This window comes from Tenebrio molitor, chromosome 3, assembly GCF_963966145.1.
Source record: "Tenebrio molitor chromosome 3, icTenMoli1.1, whole genome shotgun sequence".
Taxonomy (NCBI): domain Eukaryota; kingdom Metazoa; phylum Arthropoda; class Insecta; order Coleoptera; family Tenebrionidae; genus Tenebrio; species Tenebrio molitor.
Window position 1 is genome coordinate 8,309,694 of NC_091048.1, and position 23,885 is coordinate 8,333,578.

General features: G+C 33.2%; 2 long non-coding RNA genes across 2 annotated transcripts in view; both read left to right on the forward strand.

The window, feature by feature from the left end:
• The window catches only part of LOC138125374 (uncharacterized), a 228,420-nt gene that overhangs the window by 134,318 nt on the left and 70,217 nt on the right, over positions 1-23,885 (forward strand). The gene's annotated exons all lie outside the window — the stretch shown is intronic.
• LOC138126803 (uncharacterized) lies at positions 17,026-18,091 on the forward strand. Its single transcript, XR_011157968.1, has 3 exons — positions 17,026-17,286; positions 17,336-17,434; positions 17,491-18,091. It is a non-coding gene; the product is annotated as an uncharacterized lncRNA (long non-coding RNA).

Sequence of the window (23,885 nt, forward strand, 5' to 3'; positions counted from 1 at the left end):
CCTAATAAACATAGTAAATAATTTGTTTGGAAAAAACGGTTACCGTCGTCAAGGAATTGATTCCACAGCATTCGATTCTTTATTGACGATGTCAAATTTATACAAAAAAATTTGTTTTGACTTTTAAAAAGTTTAATATTTTGATCAGCCGAAGTCTAATACAAATGTCGTACGGGAGGTATTTTCCGGCCCTACAATTAATCAGGCACTCGGCTGCGCCATCGTGCCTGAAACTAGTTGTCGTGCCAGAAAATTCACCTCCCTTACTCTAATGTAATAACTATTCCAAGCATTTGGACATTCTAAGAATGCAATATATCTCTGAAAAAGGATTTATAGTTGATAAGACAAACAATAGGTGCAAGACTTAAGAATGAAAACGGTATTTCATCAGGAATTAATTTAGTACTGTTTCATGATTAATTTTGATACATATACCTGTTCACGTTGTAAAGAACCACTGTGGTGCAAATGACTGAGTTGTTACTATGACAACTCATATAAAAGTTAATGCCAAATATGTGCGATTTGCACCACCATCGTTCTTTACAACGGGAACAGGTATTAATTCAAATTAGTAAAGTCAGGTGGCCTGTGTTTATCATCAGAAATTATATTATTTTGACAGATGACTCGAAATGGGTTGAAAACAAGTTACCAATATCTAAGTGGGCTTAAAAGCATCGTTTTTGAAATATTATCCCTTTTTTCTTGATGTTGACATATTTCTAAAAATAGTTGTTAGTGTTAGTAATGTTATTTTCATATCGGCAATATATTGTTTTTTAAATGGACCAACAGCCCGTTTGCTTTGATTCCTAAGAACAGAAATATCACAAACACATTTTTGACGTGTTCTTTTATACAGGGTGTTAGTGAATGGTTGGGAATAAATTTCAGGGTGAATTCCTTATGAAAAATGTGACTTAAAACTTATAAAGATTTTCGTTAAAATGAGTAGTTTCCTCAAAAAAAAAAAACGTATTCTGACATATCCGTATTTTTCTGAAATACTACGATTTAATAATGGTTTAAAGAAAAAATTTAAACGTGGAATTTTGAACTTTTTAACGTATGTCAAAATTTAAAACAAATGGACAACAGTGGACTAGATTTTTTTTTGAGAAAACTACTCATTTTAATGAAAATCTTTATTTAGGTTTTAAGCCACATTTTTCGTAAGAAATTCACCCTAAAATTTATTCCCAACCATTTACTAACACCCTGTATAATTTGTGAGCTTCGTTTTTATTAGCAATCAACTCTCTCGCATTTTGTTTATCCAGGGTAAAAAATTATTTCGATTTGGTCCAGCAACCTTGTCATTAACCTAAGTATTTATTACAAAATATATAGTTTGATAAAACATGTAAACAATGTCATCAAAGTTCAGATCTTCTAAGAACGTTCGGTCAATATTGATTAGATATTTGTTTATAATGCCAAGATAGAATTGATTGATAGAATTCTGAGACTTCTCACGAAATAATCTATTACCGCAAAATACTAAATCTAATATAACTTCATTATCATTATCATTTAATAAAATAATAATCAATCTCGTCATCGGAATCCCAGCTAACAATAAAAAAATTATTATCTCCTAGAATGGATATTATACTGTGAGAGATGTGTTACGTCGTAAAACTGGATCGCTGTCAAATAATTTAGAATCATTCTCTGATGACATTACTAGCTTACTCTACTACTCCACTACTTTGATACGTTTACATCACAGCTAATGTAACGTTCATCGAAATGCCATAATAAAACTATTACCGAAATGTAAATCATTACTAGGTGCACTTACCTATAGTTTCTAGGAACAACGCATTTACCATAAAAATAATGCCTACATAAAGAATTTTATTGAAGGTATCATTCAGGCAATAAAATGCACTTGTATGTAATTATGTTTTGAATCCAACAAGTACGATTTCCAACTACTAAAACGTTTTCTTCGATTGTTAAAATCCATTCCCCTGCACAGACAACTGAATCACGTTTTTAACTATACTTTTCTAAATGATCGTTTCTCGTTCCAACTGGATTTAGCGGCAACCATTTAAAATTATGTCCGAGTCCAACCCTGCGTCTCTCGCCCTTTGAAAGCGAATTTTTTGCCGGTTAAAAAGAAGTGTTTGCTTAAGGCCATAAATTTTAATTCGCACAATTTTTACTCTTCCACGCGTAGGTGTCGTCGAGGATCCGTGAAGAGCGTTGTTGTCCAGAAAAACCCTTCCACCTCAATCGCGCCCCATAAATATTTTGACGGGGCCGAAAGTGTTGGAGTAATTATTATAACTGACGCCTCGTTATCTAAATTACTTAAAGGGACGTTTCCGGATCGGATTCGGGATTGCCTTGTTATCTCGACACGAAGTGTTAAAAGAGTAGGGGTTGCAAAACATAGCGGAGCCTCATTTACATGCAACAATTGTTAAATCTGTCCTGTCAGCTGTTGTTTAGTTTGTTACAAAGACATCCTCCCAATTACTCGCGCAAAAACCGTGACAAAGTCACTTTTGTGCCGACGAATCTGATGACGTTTCGGATTTCATTGAACCCGACACTAATTTCCTCCGGTTCTGCAGACCACCTCCACCTACTCCGTAGGTACGGCTTGATTTGAATTTATTAGAGCTAGTCGTAATATTGCTAAAGTGAATATGAATCATAATAAAAGGGGTGATGAGTGGCCGGCCCTTCACGGAAGGGGCTCCGGAATTTAATTAAAATCCTTTTTTTACACGAGCGCTTCGCCATTATTACTGATAATGTTGGAGTTTTTCGGTTGTAACATCCTCGTTGTCACATTTCACGCTTAATTGTCTCAGTTTTTTCGTTCCAGTAAATACGTCCAGGTTGACGTTTAGGACCTGGAATATTGACTTCCGGAGTCGAGTGAGGTCGTGTGATCGTTACTTCAATATTGTGATAAGTTCCTAGCAGAACAAACAAACTCTCAAACACACATACATAATGCAATAATTTTATTAAGTAAAAGCACGACCAATCAATACGAATATACCCGAATGGCGTGTGTGTTATCGTCCTAACTCTTGTTGTTCTGTCGATTAGGCGAACTTACATCCAATGAATAAATTTAAATGCAGTTAAGCACTATCGCGTCGCGGTTATGGTCCCAGATACGAACCATTTACATTAATAACGGCAACTAGCGTCCATTCTTTTCAAAAGAAATCATAAATATGGAATACACACTTTGTGAATAATAAAATGCATTGTCGACACACCGCGGTTACAGCTTTCGGAGTGTGGCGAAAGTGATTCTGATTATTCACAGCTTCGAGGTATGGAAATGAAAACTCTTTAAAAAAAGGGAAAACACGGAGAGGAAGACTTAATTAAAAAATTTCGCGGCAAGCACTCGAAAAACCTGCAACTCAGATATAAATGTATGACCTTTTTGTTTGCGGTAATGAAATTTTAGACGTGTGGAGTGAGTGAGAATGTGAGGGCGGTGCACCCTTAAACTTTCATTTTATGAATAAATGTTTTGAGGCAATTTGTTTTATTTGTTACGCACCAGCGTTCTACTTTTCTCGTCTCGTCTCAAATCGTTTCCTCGACGGTGATCCCAACTTGTTTATTTTATGCGAGGTGGAAAGATGTTTTGGAATTTCGGCAACATATTTTACGAAATATTTCACAGAATCTTAAACAATGGCTTGTTTACTGTTAACTGTTGTTTTTTAGCATTTTTCTAGTAAAATCTTGACTTGAAGACTTTTAAATATTTTTGTAATAATTAGCAACGTTGAACTGCTTGTAATGTAAGAAGAATGCTTTAGTTTACTCGGGATATTTTCCACAGTACATTTTCCTGTAATTGTTGTAATACAAAATTACTCACACTGGAACATCAAAGTTAAAACAAAGCAACATTTTTTAGGACTGACTTTTCCTTCGCGTTTCTTCTTCTTTGTCAACTTCATATTTAATAAAGTTATTAAAAAATCTAGTGCATAACAAAATAATTCATTTTCAGAATCGAGAAGTTATGAAGTCGCCTACCAATGTTCGTATAATGTAACTACATATAATTTTTTTAAGTTATACATATACAGGGTGTATCTGAAATACGTGTGTTAATTTTAACCGGTGGCAGAACTCGCCAATTTATGAAACTTTTCTCTATAACATTTTTACGAAAAAGCATTACAAATTGATTTAAAATTTGAAATAAGTTAGCCATCAAAGTGTATACCCGCCTATGGGTAAGGGCGAAAATTTTCTATTGTGATAGAAACGGAGTCTTGTCAAAAAAGTTACATTGTTCGAGAAAAAAATACATAATAAAAATTAAAATTCTTATGGTTACAAAAAAAAAAAATATATAGATTAGTTAATCGCACAAAATTGCAAATTATCGGTGATGTCGTTACGGAATTATAGGTAAATAAGCGTTCAATGCATGGGCGTAGACAATTTGTAGTCACAAACGCTACTTTATAATAATTATGATTGTTCATTTTATTATTATTATCTGATAAGGGAGAAAATTTATCAAATAAACAAGAGCAACATTTTATATTCGTAAGAATGGATAATTTACCAGCTTTACTCCCAAACGCGACGCCACAGGTAAAAAGAAAATTTTTCGCAGAAATGTCAAAGAAACGTCAACGATGTGCTGTTGACTTCCTTAAAATAATATAAAAGACAAAATTTACTGATCATTAATTAAAATAAGTAATGTAACACAATTAATAGAAAAGGACCTTAAGGAATACTTGTTTTAAACATTCAGAGAAATTTAAATAATGTAAAGGAGAAGTTTATCCGAATAATGTTGGTAAAGGAAGCATCAAAGAACAAATTAAGTTTATCTAATTATTTGCAATTTACTAAAATTTATAAATTTTCTTGCTTACACTTTATAAAAAACTTACTTTAACCTTTGTGCTTTTCAGCCGGTGCTCAATAAATTTTAAACGATCTCCAATTTTCCTCTAAATTACTTAATGGAAGATGCACAATAAACTTAAGTTTCAGTGCGGTAACACTTAAAGTCCATTCATTTTGTATTGAACTTTTCAAGGTCAAATAATTTAAATTTTGGCACTGTAATTATGTTTTGTAAATAGTGACATGCATATAACCAACATAATGTGATTTAGCAATGCTCAATTCAACGTTTACGGTGTTTACCTGCATGTCACTATTTACAAAACATAATTACAAAGCCAAAAAATAAAATTATTTGACCTTGAAAAGTTCAATACAAAATGAATGGACTTTACACCCAGAAACAGGTTTTTTATTTTATTTTAATTTGTAATTGTACAAAACAAATTGAACCATGGGTGCAGGCACCCGTTCCACTTAAAAAAAAAATCTGTAAAACCAATCAACACACTCGGTCTCGTTTTAACAACCATTCAGGAACATTGTCGTTTACGATCAGTCACTACACGTTCACACCCTTAGCAATTTGAAGAAATCATTTATTACCCGTTTTATGTACGTGCGTCGAATTGGTTCATTACATAGCGAACTTGTGGGTACATAAAATTTGGTCCTTCGAGCCGGATAACACTAATTTGTGAGCTAACAATGACGTCCAACGCGATCTAATACAAATTATGTATGTGTTGAATTGTTCGAAAAAGAACAGAAACATGATTGAGTAAATGGTTTCGATTAATCTCCATCAAAGTATCATTTGTCATGCAGAAAATAAGTTGTCTCACATTCTTTCCTGTATAGCATTCACCCAGTAAACAAAATATTTTTACCATAGAGAACAGAACAGACGTTCTGCTTTAAATCATTCGTTTCCATCGACTTAAATTTTGTAGTTCCACGGTAAGTGTAAGAATCAATATACTTCACCGACTCATTACTTCCTTTCTTATCTTGGTAACACCTTTTGGGAATAACATTATTTTCCGTCAATACTACTCCAGTTAATGATTTCTATTTTTATTAACCACTGAATTATACATATATTACAAAATTACTACTTGTTTGTCTGTTTCAAAATGTGATGGATTCTTTTGAAAAAGTGCCAATTCGTTGTTTAGCAAATGGCTACCGTGCAAGATGTTGGTTTGGTGAGTTCATTAAGAAATATGAGGAAAGCAGAATGCAGTGTTGATATTAAATTCTCCGTATCCAATATCCAGCTACAACAATACTTCAAAGCGCAGTGACAATAAAGCAAATAATGTTTCCACTTTACTATTAGTAGGTAAATGGAGTCTAGCCCTCCTTAACGCCCCGTCTGCTACAATAGCAATAATTCCAGATATAGACAATAAAGCTGAGCGTCGCCGCGTAGACGTGTTTAATGACCAGGGTAGCCCAATCCTGAAGAATTAATTGAAATTCTCGATTAAAAAATTAAAAATTAAACGTGATTTGTTGCAAAGGGGATGATTAAAAAATTTTTGCCTCCACCGCAGTTAATTAGAATTCATCACGTACACATCAGATGAGGTCCTTAGATCGTTTGCTCCTCTCTTTGTGATAATTATTATCTGTTACGCCTATCACAACACAATCGGTAGTTACCGAGTCGTGAATACATTATTGGCAAATTTTGCTCCTCCTTTGATAGTGTTTCATAGTGCGTTGCTTCATTAAACGATGTCATTATTCGCTATATTATGGCATTTACTCAAACCGGGAATAAATGTTTTGTTGGTCTGGATCTGCAAAACTAATCAATTTCATAAATATGCAACATTATCAATTTGCACAAAGCTCGTGACAGGTTTAATTGAAATTGGAACAACTAAAAAATAGTCGGACTTTTTCGAAAAGCGACATAAATAATATGAAGGTTGCAATAGATAAAATACTCTTTTCAATGCTTGATGCAATTCGTGACCACGTTAATGTCATTTGATTTCACTTAAATAATTATTTTTAACTAAAGCCAACTTTATCCTCTGCAAGTAAATTTGGAACTGCAGTTAAATTCCAGTTAGTGGTGACACTGTTAATGACACCCTGCAGAGTAAATAGTTAACGAGCTCTATTTATAGCTGGTGTCGAAATCTATGCCCGATCAATCATAAACTGTGTATTAAATATAAAAAATATTTTTCCACAAAATAATTAAACGAAAAGCTCGGATCGATTGATTTCTGGCATGGTTAATGTTACAAATTTGAAATTTTAGAATATGAGACTATACAAGGTCCTAGGCCCTCAGCTACCTCAAACCACCTCCTCTTCAAAATTTTAAATTACATCAGATTTCTTCTATCGTTCCGATTTAAATAGCTTTTCTCCACATTTATTTAATTGACTGGGTTAATTAGAACATCAATTTTTTACATTATTAATACTATACATATAGTAAACATTTTTAAAATTTCCTCTAACAAATTTTATAGTAGATATAGAAAATAAAAAAAATCGAGAGGGCCCTGATTAATACGGTTCAGTTGGCAACACGTAAAAATTTAATTCAAACGTCATCAGATGTTATTACAATAGTAGAGTAAGGCCGACCTGAGATATGACATTTGGTGGGGGAAATCTGCGCCGACAAAATATTCCAGTGGCGTGGCAAAACCGGTCAAAGCAGAGAACAGTGATCACAGTAACAGTAATTAATTATTGGCTATTAAAATTTGCTATTACAATATGTTCACTTTAGAGCAAAAAATTTTCATTGTGCAGTGTTACTTCACAAATGGAGAAAGACTTGAGAACGGCGAATGGTCTTATTCGAGACCTCGAGTTTTTGAAGAATTTCAACAAAAGTTTCCGGACTTTCAAGGAAATTACCGACAACTTGCTTTGATTATTTCGTTTTTCCATACCTGAAAAACAACGTGATATCTGATAATTCACAGCCAACTCTAATTTTTTTCAATCTCACGGTATAATGTAGGTTTTGAAGGGAGAACCACGAAGTCATGGGGTGCTGCTTGGACGTTAAAACCTATTTGTTTAATTTCTTAAAACACATTCTATTGCAATGGATATTGCCTTCAATAAAATGTTTTATTTGTTTTACCAAGCATTATGTTTAATGGTAAATACTTCGTTCCAAGAAACTATAGACAAGTGCACCTGCTACTACTTTACATTTTAATATTGTAATAGTTGTATTTATCTGTATCCACAATTATTTTGGCCTGCTACTGTTTTATTTGCGTATGTATGTTTTTCTTCTATAGTTTACACCGTGCGATCAACAATTACTTAGAGAAGGGGCGGCTATGACTTTGACAGTGTCAGATTTTTCAAATCTCTGCTATCTTTAACTAATAAACGTCAAACAACTGTCACTATTAATCAATTTTTCACGCAAAAATGGTTTTTTCTTCTGAACATAAAAGATTCATCATTGATTCGTAATGATGTTTTTAATAATGGATACTAGACATACAGCGCTGTTGCCTGTTTGACCGAGATTCGGTAAAAATTTCCAGATGTTAATTGAAACAGATACATATATGCAACCAAAAATATTTCCATGCATTCCAGAGCATCTGAATGTCTGAACCTTAAGAAAATTTTGTCATACGTCCAAAATCTCAAAGGGTTCTTTGATCTAAATAATTGATCGTACGGTATGTTATTCCACACTACATAATAAATGTTAGTATGAGTAATATCCCTTGTGAATATCAAGTTTAACATGCACGTGGACCATTGCCTAAAAATGTCAAAGTTCATAGAAATCTTTTTCATAATTTTCTTTCAAAAAACACCCATTTCACATTTAGTTTTCATAGTTTCTCACTGTGTCTATAGCCATTGATTTATTAATTATTATTAACGTTTTCTATCATTGTCCTCCGCAATAGCCTATTATACCAGGGAAATTACGTTTAACATAATTTTGAAACATCAGCAACTTGTTATTAAAAGGTTATTAGATTACGGATAAATTGTTCGCATACAACAATTTTTCAATTAATTTAGAATTGAACATTAGCGAAATTAGGACATGTATATTTATATTTACACGTCTGTAACTTAAATGATTTATTAACGAAAATGAAACAATAAACAGTTTTTGCAATATAGAATTTATCGGTATTGTTTTATTATAGTTTATCGATAAAACTGGAAGAAATATTGTGAAAAACCCTCCAGCATCCAACATTCCATCAATATAAATAATAGTCGCATCCCATCTGAAACACTTTAAAGCCCCCAAATTAATTATTTTCATAAATTCATCCAGTTCTGTTTTTATTTCACCTTTATTTTGTTATGACAAATGGTTGGAAGACGTCGGAATAAGATGTTACAAAGTGTTTTTGCTCGTTTTAAAGATTAATAGTGTTTCCCCTTTATGGTGACTTTTACACGAAATCCTCATTTGTAGCAGCCTCGAGAGCAATATCGCCCTACAAATTTTTATACTTCGTTTACATCGTCGTATTATGAAGTGAATATATAAATTTTTGATCGTTCCACTGATACAAACAACCATCATTCTTCTTGTCCGTCTGGATCTAATAACCTCAACATCTTTACATGACAATACGAAATATATCGCTTCCACAAACCTAGCAAAAAAATTTAAATCGTAAACAGGAGAAATATAACTCTCTTTCCGGTTTCAGACGTCACCATATTGTTTTTTTGAACAAAAAACTTTCCCGTTCGCATTGTTGTGTACATATCAATTGTGGAAATCTCCTGAAATCCTCTCGAGTCCTGCACAAAAATAGTAAACTTACATTAATATGCATCGTACAAATGTAGCTTTATGACGGTCGTAAAACATACACATATGCGGATATTTAATTTTAGTTTCGTCAAATAAAAACCTGGAGTTGTGAAATTAATGTAGGTTGCTCTCCGTCGGTTCTGTATTAATTAAGAACTGTGTCATGGACCAGGGAAGAATTTTAAACTTGTCTGGAATGATTTAAAATAAATCAAATCACACTAAACTAACCCCTCGGCCTTCCCTTTCTAAATTAGTCGCATAAGATAAAAGCGTTTAACATATTTGGGTGGTTTAAAATGCAAACATTAAATTCACCCCAACAGACCGCCGTTCTCCTTATCAGAGGCATTTAAAACAAATTTATGCAAGCTTAAACAAGAATCCCTCCGTTTTGTTACAATACAATAATTAGTCTTGGGCAAAAGCTTCATTTTGTTTATACGAGTAGCAAAATTATCTCTGGATTTTAAATTATAAATGAAACCGCTTTTATTAGTTCCTGTCTTTTCAACACTTGAAAAAAATTAATGAGTAATAAGCCCTGAGCCTGCCCATTACTTCTCTTTGTCTCCTCAACTGTAATTGGCGGATATTTGAAAAGGAAATAATTAAGTGGATATGTTTTTCAAATCTGCGGCAGCACTGCACCTTTACCGTCTGTTGCTAACAGTGCTTCCAGCAGTTTTCGCATCTTAAAACTTATGACGTAAATAGAAAAAAAGAAGCTGTGGCCATTGACAAGAAGTCGGGTGCAATGAGATGGTAATTAGTTCCCGTAAGGGCAAAATTAAATGAATACAAAATGATTATGCATTAAAGAGAGTTATTTACATTCACACGTAGATATTTGTAACAATGCATTTATTCGGTGTAAAAAACAGAAACTAAATCGCATTATTAACAGCAAAACTAACACAAACTGAACAAACATTTGTAAAGGTAATTGGAGCATTAATAATTTTTTGTATTTCATACAAAATGTTCAATGAATTGCTTGCATTCATTGTAAAGTGCCATAAATTGGTACTTTAGAAGGTCCTGAACGTAGAACATGTACTTGCTCTAAACAATTAAGGTGTTATGTAAAGATCTCTGTACAAGTACATACATAGTTTAATAATTTAAAACATGTTTCAACAAATAACAACGCGTTTTAACTTGTTACGTGATTTGAGTTTTTGTGCAGAAAAGGGAATAAAAGCTAGACGTTGTTTAGTCAGTATCAATAATGCATAGGGCGTAGTATTTTGTACAAATGATAAGAAATGTGGAGAGATAGGTGCAAATAAAAAATGTTATGCGTTTACTTCAAGTAAAAGCAAATACCGTGCGATAGAAAATAAAAAAAAAATGAGATCGTCGTGATTAATACGCTTTAGTTGACAACACGTAAAAATTTAATCCAAATGTCATTACAATAGTAATTGTCACTGACACCTTTAATAGTGAATTGACTGATACAATCCTTTGTCTGTACCGAGACCTATTTCGAATCCAAGGGGCATCTCTAAACTTAAAAAATATTTCTAACTGCCTATCTTGTCGAATTTCACCTTTAGCATCTAGAATAGCTATTTATTATACAAGTGTCTTATAAGGCAAATAAGTCACGAAAGAAATGTTTAGCCACGAGAACTTGCTCGAGTGGGTTAATTTTTCTTGAGTGACTTATTTTCTGTTAAGGCACGAGTATAATACATAGTTTTATCCAATACCTCCTTCCGTAACAGTTCTTAAAACATCATCAAAACCCAAAAATGTATTTTATCTTTTAATATAAATGTTAACATAAGCCTCAACAAATGATTTCATCTGAGATTCCTGTTTCAAATAATTCTAATTTTATGTATTGCATTTTTTGATGTTCAATAAACTGTTCAATTCTCTTTAAACTGTTTAATTATAAAAACAGTTTAATTATGGATTCATAAGTCTACTAGTGTTTTATAGACTTCATAATATTTTCAAAATCGGCATTACTATGACATAATAAACAGGTGTTAGATAAAATGATTTACCATCCATTCTACACATTCTTCGTCAAAACTAAGGGACAAATAAATACATGAAAACATTGTTTTGGATGTGCCGCCAGCCTCGCAACGTTAGACAAACGAGTAGACAGCTTTTCACTACCGCCAGTATCGCCACCTATCGGCGAAACTACTCTCACTCATGTTATGAGGTTTGCGCCACATTCAACTACGTCACGACTGCGCCTACTGCGATGGGAAAATCATTTATAATAACCCTGTATTTACTTTTTACATAACCTGTGTCTAATTACATTTTTGATCAAAATCCGTTTGACATAGGGTTCTTGAGCAGTTTTTTTTAAACACCCGTTAGGTATCAAATTATGCGTTTTTCAAATTAACCGCCACCTTGTTAAGTGTTCTGCACACTTGAAACATCATAGCATTAAAAAAAAAATTCTCTACTTGGCTAAATTTACAAAAGTATAGGTTGAAAAAAAGTTGAACTTAATGTTGAAGTACTCTAATCATTCATACAAGTGTTTATTTACTGAAATCGGACAATAGATAACAGTTATGTCTTGGGGCGTTTTTTGGGAGACAGCTTGTATAAAAGGATTTACAATGTTATCCTATTCTTATCCTATCCGTTTTATACGACAAATTCCCCCAAAAACCATTTTGCACTCCATTTCTTCAATTTCAATTCAATTTAACTCATAATCACGTATTACTAGATGAAAAAAGCAGCAATTCTAACTCAGGTGTTAACAACAAATGTCACAAAAGTAGCTATTGCACATTGCACAATGCACCTTGATTACTGTTACATGTAGAACATTATACCGAGCGATCATTTAAAAAATAAATCGAGTTTGCTTTGGAGCCTATGCTATATCATGGGTTGCCATAGGTAACACGCCGACTCGATTTATTTTTTAATTGATCGCATCGTAGTATCGATTAACAAATAAAAAACTTAAAGAGTTATTTCATGTTGCACTTAAAGCAGTTGCATTTGCACAAAATGTGTGTGCACATTGCATGCCGTTTTATATTTTTACCCGGATTAAGACCAACTCCTACAAAGTCATTATCATAAACGCCTTTCTAGCACATTTAACAGACGTATCGCGAAAAACAAACCACTCCGACTTGGAAGTGCAGTAGCAGTTGCAATTTATTTTTCTCCTCGATTAATTTGCTCCCAAGAACACTCCTGCAGGAGTTATCCAGTTCACTTTACACGGGACGTGGAGCAGTGACGTCCGTAAGAGTGACGTTGTGTTGGTTAATTGCAGGAACGTGTCAAACGTGATCTGCATACCCGTCTTGTTAGATAGACTACTGTTCTACAAACTAAGCTATTTACAGATTCCACCCCAACGGACGGCCCTTCATTCTGGCGGGCCGTTATTATTTTAATAATTCGCCCTCATACGAAATTAAACGAGACCTGATTGGGTCACGTTTTCATTTGTCAAGATTACGTACACATTTGATGTCACAGCATTCAGGCCGGCTTAAATTATCATTACACATGTTTACAGACGAACAGACCAAACATTTTCTTTTTTTTCACACCCTTCAAGATTACACTTACGCCTTACCAAAAATGAAAAAAGAAAAAATAAAACTTCATATTTTGTACAAAAGAACATCTTTGTTGGTATTTTTGGAAAAGAAACTAAGAACATCATTATTTTCTTATGTATAAGGTCCTCAAAGTATTTTTATCGCTGATGAAAATCAGTAAGGATATTTGAAAAGATTGATACATATCATGAAATTATTGAAGAGATTTTATATTTTAATGCGAGGAAAATTTTTTTTTACTTTATTTTTAGATAAGCTCCGATACAGACCACGTCGTGAAAACTTCGAACAGAACCGATAAAAATAATGCGATTCTCGTTTCTAGAAAGCGCAGTTTCCTTGCAAAAAAAAAAATAAAAACAAATCGTAATTTTATAACAACATAAATCGGATCCCGCCCGCTCTTGTTAGAGCAAAGGATCGTTACAATTATTGTAGAAACAGTGTATCGGTTTTATGTTTATGTTTGTTTCATTCGTATTTCTTTTGATTTACTGCGATGCTCCGGTGATAAATGTTATCCGTAGAATAAAATGCGTTTATATTTTTTTCTGCTTTGATGCGAGCCGTGTTCTCTCTCCCCTGATTGTATCCTGAGCTTCCGGTAAATTTAAATTCCCTGAAATAAGTTTAAGCTTTCAAGCTATTTCTGGATAGAGTGCAGTTTTATGTCTAACGACGCATGTTGTCTTCTGCAATGTTATTTTAAGAATACGACAAGAAAACTGTAATTTGGTGGATTGTAACGTGATGTCGGTCGCAGATGGAGCATTGGAAATCGAAATCGATTCATCATTACATTTTTGGATATTTAATCTGAGATGCTGGATTTTCCGTTGCGACATGTGCAGTAGTTGACAACAATGTGTTTTTTGTTTTTGCTGGAAACATGTGGCTAAAGGATAGAAACCGGAATGAGTTGCCACATATGTACATCAAAAGAAGCGGGAAGTTTTGTGCACTGACGTCTTTCGCGACTGCACCATTAATTAAATGAATGCTTATTTTATTATTTTTGTCTAGTTTGTACATTCTACTATTTTTTTCTGGTGGATTTTACTAAACAGAATAAAATAATCCAGATTATTTCCTTCATGTGTCTAGCAACCAATTGCGTGACAAATATTGACCAATCAAAACGAGAAAACAAAAAATAACCCGATAAAATTTGTCTAAAATGCACACTGTGCCATAATCGGATAAAAAATGTCGATACCTGATTTTTTTTAATAAATTATTTTAAATAAAAAGGATTGGAAATAATGCGTTTGTTTTCATTCTATTAAGGAAATATGTAATCAGCCGTATACCCCTCGTGCAAAATTTTAATATCGGCAAATTTTTTGCTAATGAACTCAATCGTCCATAAATTATTCGGTCAGAAGGACGAATCAAATAAAAGCTCTCGACTTCGTCTCATGCTCTTATTTGATAATAATTGTCTTCTGACCTCATTTATGGATGTTTTCGTTCATTAGCAAAAAATTTTCCGATAAAAAATTTTGTACTTGGGATATAATATGTGATAATAAATACTCTAATAAAAGCTTACAAACGGATGTCTCTGTGGATGTATGTATTGAATTCGACCGACAAACTTTTAGGGGAGATTCTACGATCAAACATAAGCATTAAACTCTTAATACATATGGGGTCAAAAACAATTGCCATCTGAATTCCTTGGATTTTATGGGGTTGTACATAGCTCCTTTTTATTTTTGTACGTTTCATCAAAAAATTCCACCCGATTCCTTTTGTTGCTGGTAGAACTTTTTGGTCGATTATCTCGCAAACTATGCATTTTTGACCCCATATGTATTAAGAGTTTTATGCTTATTTTTGATCATAGAATCTGCCCTGAAAGTTTGTCGGTGGAATTCGGATACACCCTGTATAAATAAATAATAAAAAGTATTTTATCAGATCTGTAAAAATAAGTTTCAGGAAAATTAAGTCTATCAAGACACTTCAATCAATAAAAGATATTTAAAAATATTTTTGTGTGCAACCGTACGCGAAATAAGCACTTCGCGTGCCTAGAGCAGGCCGCGAAATTGAATTTCGCAGCCGTTGCCTTGACGACGGCCGTAAAAGTAAAAGTCATTTCAATATTTATTTATTATCACAATTACAACATATCTATCTCTGTATTTGCGGTGTGATCTTACAAAATCTGGATTGGGTACAGTTAAAGTTTGATTTATGCCAGTTTTTGTGACAGGAACGGCCGCTATTAGTACAGAATTTTCATCCGGTTTGAAGTTCCCGCCAATTTCAAATGGAGTGGTCGCCTGATGATTCGATGATTGACGTATTGACGAGTCGGTAAAAAAGATCGATCTAGAACAGACACGTATGAATTAGGTTAATTTTCCACCGGTCAAAAAGGGAAATATCTAGTAAGTAGTAACATATCCTGAATCCTGAATGGCATCAACAGACATTTTGGTTTATTTGTCTCTTCGCACGGCATCTGATATTTCCACGATTAAAATAACCTAAAACTTATAACAGAATTTAACGTTTACCCGCCACAATAAATAAATTCCAGTAAATAGGTAAGCCAATGCAACATTATGCGACAGGGTTTTCACATTCTTCTTGTTACATCAGTCTCAAAGTCACTGTAACATTTTTTATATTGCTGTTTCGATTTTTCAGGTTTCAAATGCGACACTGCACAATTTATAATCTTTTTTTAACTCTGGATGAGTACACGGAACAAGAGCTGCATATTTGCGGTATAATCTTACAAATTCTGGATTGGTGACAGTAAAAGTTCGTTTTATGTCAGTTTTTGTGTCAGGAACGGCCACTATTAATACAGAATGTTCATCCTTGATGTCATCGATAGACATTTTGGTTAGTTCGTCATCGTCTCTTCGCATGGCTCCTAATATTCCCATGATTAAAATGACCTAAAAAAAAAGGGCAGATTATACAGCAAATTGATCTGGTCTCGTGTCAATACCTTACACTTTTTCACCTGATAACCAACTGACTTTTTCAAAAAAGGTACCAATTTCAGAAACTTCGTAACACCAATGCCATCCCGTATGTTCAGCGTGAGCTTCAACATTGAATATGTACTCCATAAAGTTGAACTTTTCACAGTTTTTGATTTTTCCATTAAATAAGCCAAAACAACATTCTCCGACACCGTTTTCACATTATTTTTATTACACTGCTCTTTAAAGTCATTGTAACACTTATCGTACTGCCGTTTGGACTTTTCTGGTATTAAATTGGACACTGCACAATCTGGGGAAGTAGACGGAACAAAAACGTTGTAATTTTTTTGCGACATTTTTCCAATTTTTCTCAAAATGAATTGTTTTATTTATGTCGTTTCCATAGCGACATGGCGACATGTAGGCCGACTTTATTTTTATTGACAGGGAAGGAAATTTTACTTGTTCATTTTATAATTACAAATTTTCGGGTTGCACACAAAATGTTGTGTACACCTTGGCTACGAAATCCTTTGACGACCTCGAGATTGTCTTGTCTCGGCCGCAAAGCGGCCTTGACGACAATTTTTCTCTCGGTTCGTCAAAGTAGGATTTCGCAGCCTTGCTATACAAATAACTATTTTAAACAAAAAAACAATTGAAAAAATAACATTTAAGTTTGTATTTCATAGTAAAATTTAAACATTCAGCCACAAATACGGAACATTTTCGCAGTTAACATCACTATCGGTGCGTTTAGAAATTATTACAACGCACTTAAATACAATAAATTATAGTAGTCACTATTTTTTTTTTGTCGTTTGGTTTTTGCAACATCAAGAAATCTATGGTTAGCAACGGACGTTTCTTTTTTTAATTTGTTATTCTAAAAAAAATCTTGCCTGTCAGAAAACAGAGACGCTAACCTGTGCCGTATCTGAATTGGTTATTTTGGGCAAGCTTTACCATTAAATTGGGAATTCCAAAGTACCATAGTCTTCAAGGGTCAAGGTATACCATCTGTTTAGAATTACCGCGCCTTGTACCCTGCAGCTCCATTTGGAGGATCTTACGGATATAGGCATTAGAGGTATGTGTCTCTCGCATAAAATCATCGCGCCCTCACGATACGCTTTTAGGCATTGACCATCACCAGCAGTCTTGGGCACAACAGAGCGAATATTCTGGTTTCCCATTATCCTCGATAACTACCCGTTGGGTATTTTCTCTGCCAAGAGGTATATGCGGATCATGTTAGATATCGCCTCTTTACAGCAGATTTTTTATTTTGTAGAATATCTCAGTCCAACAAATTCCAACTATCTCAACAAGTCCAACAAGCTCAACTATCTCGACAATCCCGACTCTCTCGACAATTCCAACAAATTCCAACTATCTCAACAAGCTCAACTATCCCAACAACCTCATCCCTACAACCTCAACTCAATAATCTCGATCATCTTGACGACTTACGAATCTCGCCACGACCTGCAGCAATCGCTATAACCGAGGAGCTAAGTTCACCTGCACTAGGAGGAACGGCAAGCAAATGATCAAACAGTTCCCATAATTTCAACTTTGTCACTACCCTTTTTCCAACCGCTCCTTCAGAGCAACCTTTCCGTCGCCTTTCATATTTTACTGACTAATCATTTCGTTATACTAATAATTCTGTAAGAGCCTTGATAGCTATCAACCTCCGCGTTTAATCTATAATCATTAATTGTGCATACCAGTAATTTAACGCTTAGTAACAACTAATTCACTAATAAATCCAAGTTCGAGGACCCCCCTCTCCAACTACGTTGTTTATCTTTTAACTTTATAGTAATTTAACATCATCTGGCAGAGTTTGAGTCCCTACCTGCGGAGGTACCTCATCGAACCCAGCTCTACCGCGGGTGGGGCCCTAACCATCACCAAACGTGCTAGCCAAATTATGCCCTTTTGGCCAGATTGTACCGTGGAAACTGCATACTTAAATATAGGTAAGATTAAGTAAACAAAATCACATTATTCAGTGGATTCATAAAAGGATGTATTAAATATAAATTTTAGTATTTAACTGACGACAACAAACAATATCTTCTTTTTACAATGAATACAAATTTAATACAGTCAAATAAAAATCTTCAAAAACAAAATTTCGAGATCGCTTACCTCAGCCTATAAATACTTATGCTGGATTTATTTGTAAAGCTTATTTTTGCACACAATTCAGTGGTGAAATGCTCTGTAATGAATACTGTCTTTACGGTTAGTTAAGGATGTACAGAGAAATTAACACCAACATAAAATATTTGTCTCGCTGAATGGATTTTGACACAGAAAATTAAAATTTTAATGTGATCGGCCAAATCATTAAATTACAACTTCCTGGAAAATTGATAGGACTTAATGGTAGATCATTAGATATGAGAACAACCATTAAATAAATAAATAAATAAATAAATAAATATTTTATTCCTGTTCCTATACAACAGTATTTACAGTCGTCAGAAAAGAAAATTATATAAATAAATGACACTAATACCACCAGAGACATTAAATGTATTATGTTGTTTATTATACTAACAATTACACGCAGTTATAACGTCGGAAAAGTTATCATTCAGGTATTCCTCCACCGAGTAAAATGATTTCGCAAGTAAGTATTTTTCAATTTTCATCTTAAACAGGTCTGGAGACATCTTTCTGAATACATGAGGTAACACATTATAAAATTTTATTGAATAAAAGTTAAGACCGTGTCTCGATCTGTTCAATCTGAAAACGTCGAAACTGTAGTCGCTTTTCCTTGTGGAATAGTTATGAAAGGATTTTAACTTTTTATATTGATCAGGATTGTTTTTGACATATTGCAGACATCTTAATATGTACAAACAAGGGAGGGTAAGAATTTTTAATTTATTAAAATATAGGCGACAATCTGTGCGATATCCTATATTTGCCAATATTCTTATTGCTCTACGTTGGAGCTTAAACAAACGTATTGAAGCGGGAGAATGGCCCTACAAGGTGATGCAGTATTGTAACTGAGACTGTATTAAAGCAAAATATGCACTTCTTAGCGTCTTTTGTGAAACACAATTTGGCAGATTCCTCAAAAGAAAAATATTTTTACAAATTTTGCTTGCCAGGAAATCAATATGTTTATGCCAAAGTAAATGTGAGTCTACGAAAATACCAAGAAATTTGGCGCTTTCAGTTTCGTCATTTGAGATTTCTGTTTTTTTCAAGGTAAAACTTACGTTAACTGTTTTTTCGTTATTCAAATGCAATTTATTTGACAATAACCAGTCTCGTACTTTGGAAAGAATGCTATTTATTTCTGAATTTAGTCTGACAGCTGATGCCTTTGACAGACCAAGAGTAGTATCATCTGCATAAAGAACTGTATCAGCTTGTGGAATATAAGATGGTAAGTCGTTAATATATATAATGTTTTCTGGGTCTTCGTGAAGTGCGATTAAAAACTATATTGTGTTTCTCCTGTAACAAGAGTGTTTTATTGATACCTAACAATTTTTCTTAATCTACCCATCACCAAATTTATTTACAATATAAAACAATCTTACCTGTAACAAGAGAAACGGCATTAAAGCTATTACTCGCTTTCTTTCGTTTCGAACAATCTCGAAGGTTGGGCCCCTCTCTTGTTACAGGCTAACAACGACACGCCGCCATCTTTGTCGTCACATGTCGCGCGCGCCAAATTCAAATGTACCGAAGTACAAATTAAAAATGACTAAAAAGAAGTACAACGAACTTTTTACATATATATCAAAAAAAGAACGGGACCGAGGATGGATCCTTGCGGAACACCGTGAATTGTTCTAGATTTTTCTGAAAAAACACCATTTACTTTTACTTTTTGACTTCTATTACTAAGGTACGAAGTTATCATGGAAATGCTACTAGAAGAGAAATTATAGTATCCAAGTTTTTTAATTAAAATATCGTGGGACACCGTGTCAAACGCTTTACTTAAGTCCAAAAATATTGCTTTATAATGGTTGTTCTTTTCAAAAGATCTGACAATATTATCAATAAAAGAAAGCACTACACTGGATGTAGAAACACCTCTTCTAAAACCAAATTGAGCATTGGAAAATAAATTGTTTTTATTGAAAAAATTTACGATTTGCAGAAGTAAGAGTTTTTCGAAAATTTTTGAAAACACTGGCAGCAAGGAAATGGGACGATAGTTTTTGCAATCATTTCTATCACCTTTTTTTAAAAATCGGTATTACAATAGATCTTTTCAAACAGTTTGGGAAAATATCTGTCCGGATGCAATAATTCATTAATTTAGTGAAGGGGGAAATTATTACTTCCTTAATTTGTTTTAATAATATCAAATAAAGAGCGATCAAATCAATTTGTAATCGAGTTATCCATGAATTCGAAATCGTATGTCGTTACTTGAACTCCACGCTCCAATAAACACAGCGTGAAACACAGGTTAGATCTTAACATATCAATCGCAAAAGACAAATCCATGGATGACTCGATTACAAATTAATTTGATCGGTCGATATAAGCTGAAACTTGAAATTATCAATAGATTGAAACTATCAAAAACCAATTAAATTGGCATGTTATTATACTTCTTTAATAGATTCAAAATTTTAAATTATTATTAATTAAATATGTAATTTAGTAATTCATAAACAGTTATATTTTTATACACTGTGTGTGTAAACACCCATTCGCCATAATAATTTTTACTGTGAGCTATCAGTCGTTTTAAAATTTAATTTTAATATGAAAAACATTAAATGTAAAAGCAAATTACAGATATTAAAATAATACATATTTGTTTTAGTCAATACAAATACTAAATCAATGTTAAACATACAAATCTAAATAAAATCACTTTACTTCTAAACTGAAATGATTTATTTTTTTAAAATTACATAATTAAATTTAAATAATGATATTTACACCTCATACACAGCATTCCTTTGCTCACGTTTTTTGTAATAATTTACAGCATTCACACATAAATAGAATGTTTTCAATAAAGATAAATACGGAAATAAAAAAAAAACAACTAAAACCTCTGACTACTCACCCTCCGACTCACTCCCTATCATTCACAGTTAACTAAAAGCTGCAACACTGCTGATAACAGAGAGATGAATTTAGTGACAAACCTGAAGGTATATTATATCTATTTAGTTCATACGTATAGACACATAAATTTTGATTTAATAATAAAACTTTCATCCGCTTATCTCAAGATTACCCTTTAGCAAATATTTAAACTTAAAATATTAAGACTTATTATTGCAACTGTATTCTTGCAAAAATACAGATGCAAATACCGTTAGTTTTCCTTATTATTACGCAATTGTTTATAATTATGAAAAGAAAATTTACATAAATAAACTAAAAATGGGATGAGAAAGAATTTTAAGAGGAAAAATGTACTTAATCCACAATACATACAGTATATCGTGTAAACTGTAAACCAAAGAACAATAAGCTTCTCGTTACGAAACTTTCAAAAACAAGCAAAGCACCAGTTTTCAACGGCAAAGAGAAAAAGAAAGTGAAAGATAGCGCTGAAAACAAAGTTAATGTTTGTCATCGTAAGTTGTCTGGAGAATGTGACGGCCTCGAAGTTGTATCCCTGATATACTAAAAAGGAATCTGAAATGATGTAACACTAAAGTGTAGAAAATTACGAATAAGTTATTTAAGTTAAAAAAATGTCAGTTGTGGTTTGTTACTGATATTGAGAAATATGAATTGGTGGATGTTAAATTAACTTTTCAAATAAGTACATTTAAATGTCAACAGCAACAAAATGTAAAACACCAAACAGAAGAAGAGCTCCAATCTGATTTATGCATGACTTTTAGATTTTTAAAAAAGGTGAAAATGAAATTACAATTTTATACCGAAATTTTCACCAAAATCAATTTTTTCTACAACCGTCAAAAAACGCGACATTTATGCATCATTATCAAGTCGCAAAATTTTTGATAGTGAAAAAATATTTGGCAAAAAGTTTCCTTGGATGCTAAAATAGTTATTTATTTAACGAGTTTGTGTGTTATTTTGGCTTTTTTTGGCATGAGTGGACCAGTTTAAAACTCGAGTGAAACGAGAGTTTTAAAGGTCCACGAGTGCCAAAAAAGCCCAAATTACACAAGAACGAGTTAAATACAACTTTTTTTTGTTCGACGAGCCCGTTAAAGGCTCCAAATCGCTAAAAATCTTTAAAATTAGCTTGACGTTTCGTTTTGACAAGTTGTCAAATTTATAAAAATCCGTTCAACACAGGAGAAAATTCTCAAATTCTGACAGTGTCGAACAAAAATAGTTATATTTTAGCATCCAAGGAAAATTTTACAAAAATTAAAAAATTTTAAAATGCGGTTGTAGAAAAAATAGTGTATTTCGTGCGAAAGATGATTGTTTTGTTGGCGCATTCGAATGAGATTGAAGTCCCGACCTGACGGTCTCGACCAAAAAATAACTATTTGTTTTCACCTTTAAAAATAGATATCTTAGGAACCACCAATAACATTCATAACATAGTAACATTGAGCAATACTAGACGTTGTAGACTGCAAGCTAAATTGCGATTCACCTAATATCACCTTCTGATATTTGCAAGATTAATAAGACAGTAAGGAGATAAAACAAGAAGTATCACATACCCACTTTAGACAAATCTAAGAGAACAAGAGCTACCGCATAACCGTTTTCACGTGAGCGAATCACATCATTAGTTAAACTGGTGAGAATTGAATGAGAACTGAATGAGAGTTGTAATCCCGTCTACACCTAGACTCGGATAACAAAATATTATTGACGGAAACTCTTCATAAATTTGATTGGATGTTTTAGAAATGTGATGAATCAGGCATATTGTCCAAGGATCTAGAAAGAAACCCCTTTCTAAAGAGCAGTTGATAAAATGCTTTAAGAAATACATAATTGTATTTATGCAAGACGTTAAAATTTTTAAAAAACTAATGAAATTTCACAATTTTTTTGAAAATAAAAATGTTAATGCTTCGCTTAAGGTTTTATTAATGTAAATATTAGAATCTATGTTTTGTCCATGTGGAGTTGTATTTTTTGCAACTGTTGTCAATCTTCGTCAGAAATTCCTTTGCGCTTGCATATTCTTTATCTTTTTCATTTTTACTATAAATCGATCAATGTTTTCATAAAAACAACAGCGAATCACAAAACTTACTACACCAATTTAAGAGAGGGTATAGCGCAAGTCACAATGTATTTTCTTGACTCGCGACATAGATTTAAAAATCAAAAATGAATTGGGCTTCACTCATAAATCCATAAATAGTATTTTGTTCCATTGCTCATTGTCCAGTCTTACCTGATTTTTTCGAATTTCATATCTGTGAGAGTTTCAATGAATCAGCAATACAGGATCAGCGAACACGAAATTCTTTTTATTATGACAACTCAAAAGTACAATTGTTTGTTATTATATGCCTACTATGTAATACAACACATGGCAACACCAAAGGGTAAAATTGCCAAACTCTAACACCCCCCCTCAAGTTACAGCTGAGGTGTTGTCGGATTGAAGTCCCAATCCAAGAATATATCTGTCATGATTTTCTTTGGGTAAGGCTTTCGTTAGTACATCTGCTATCATTTTCTCGGTCGGTAGGTACAGGATCTTGATGGGATGTTTCT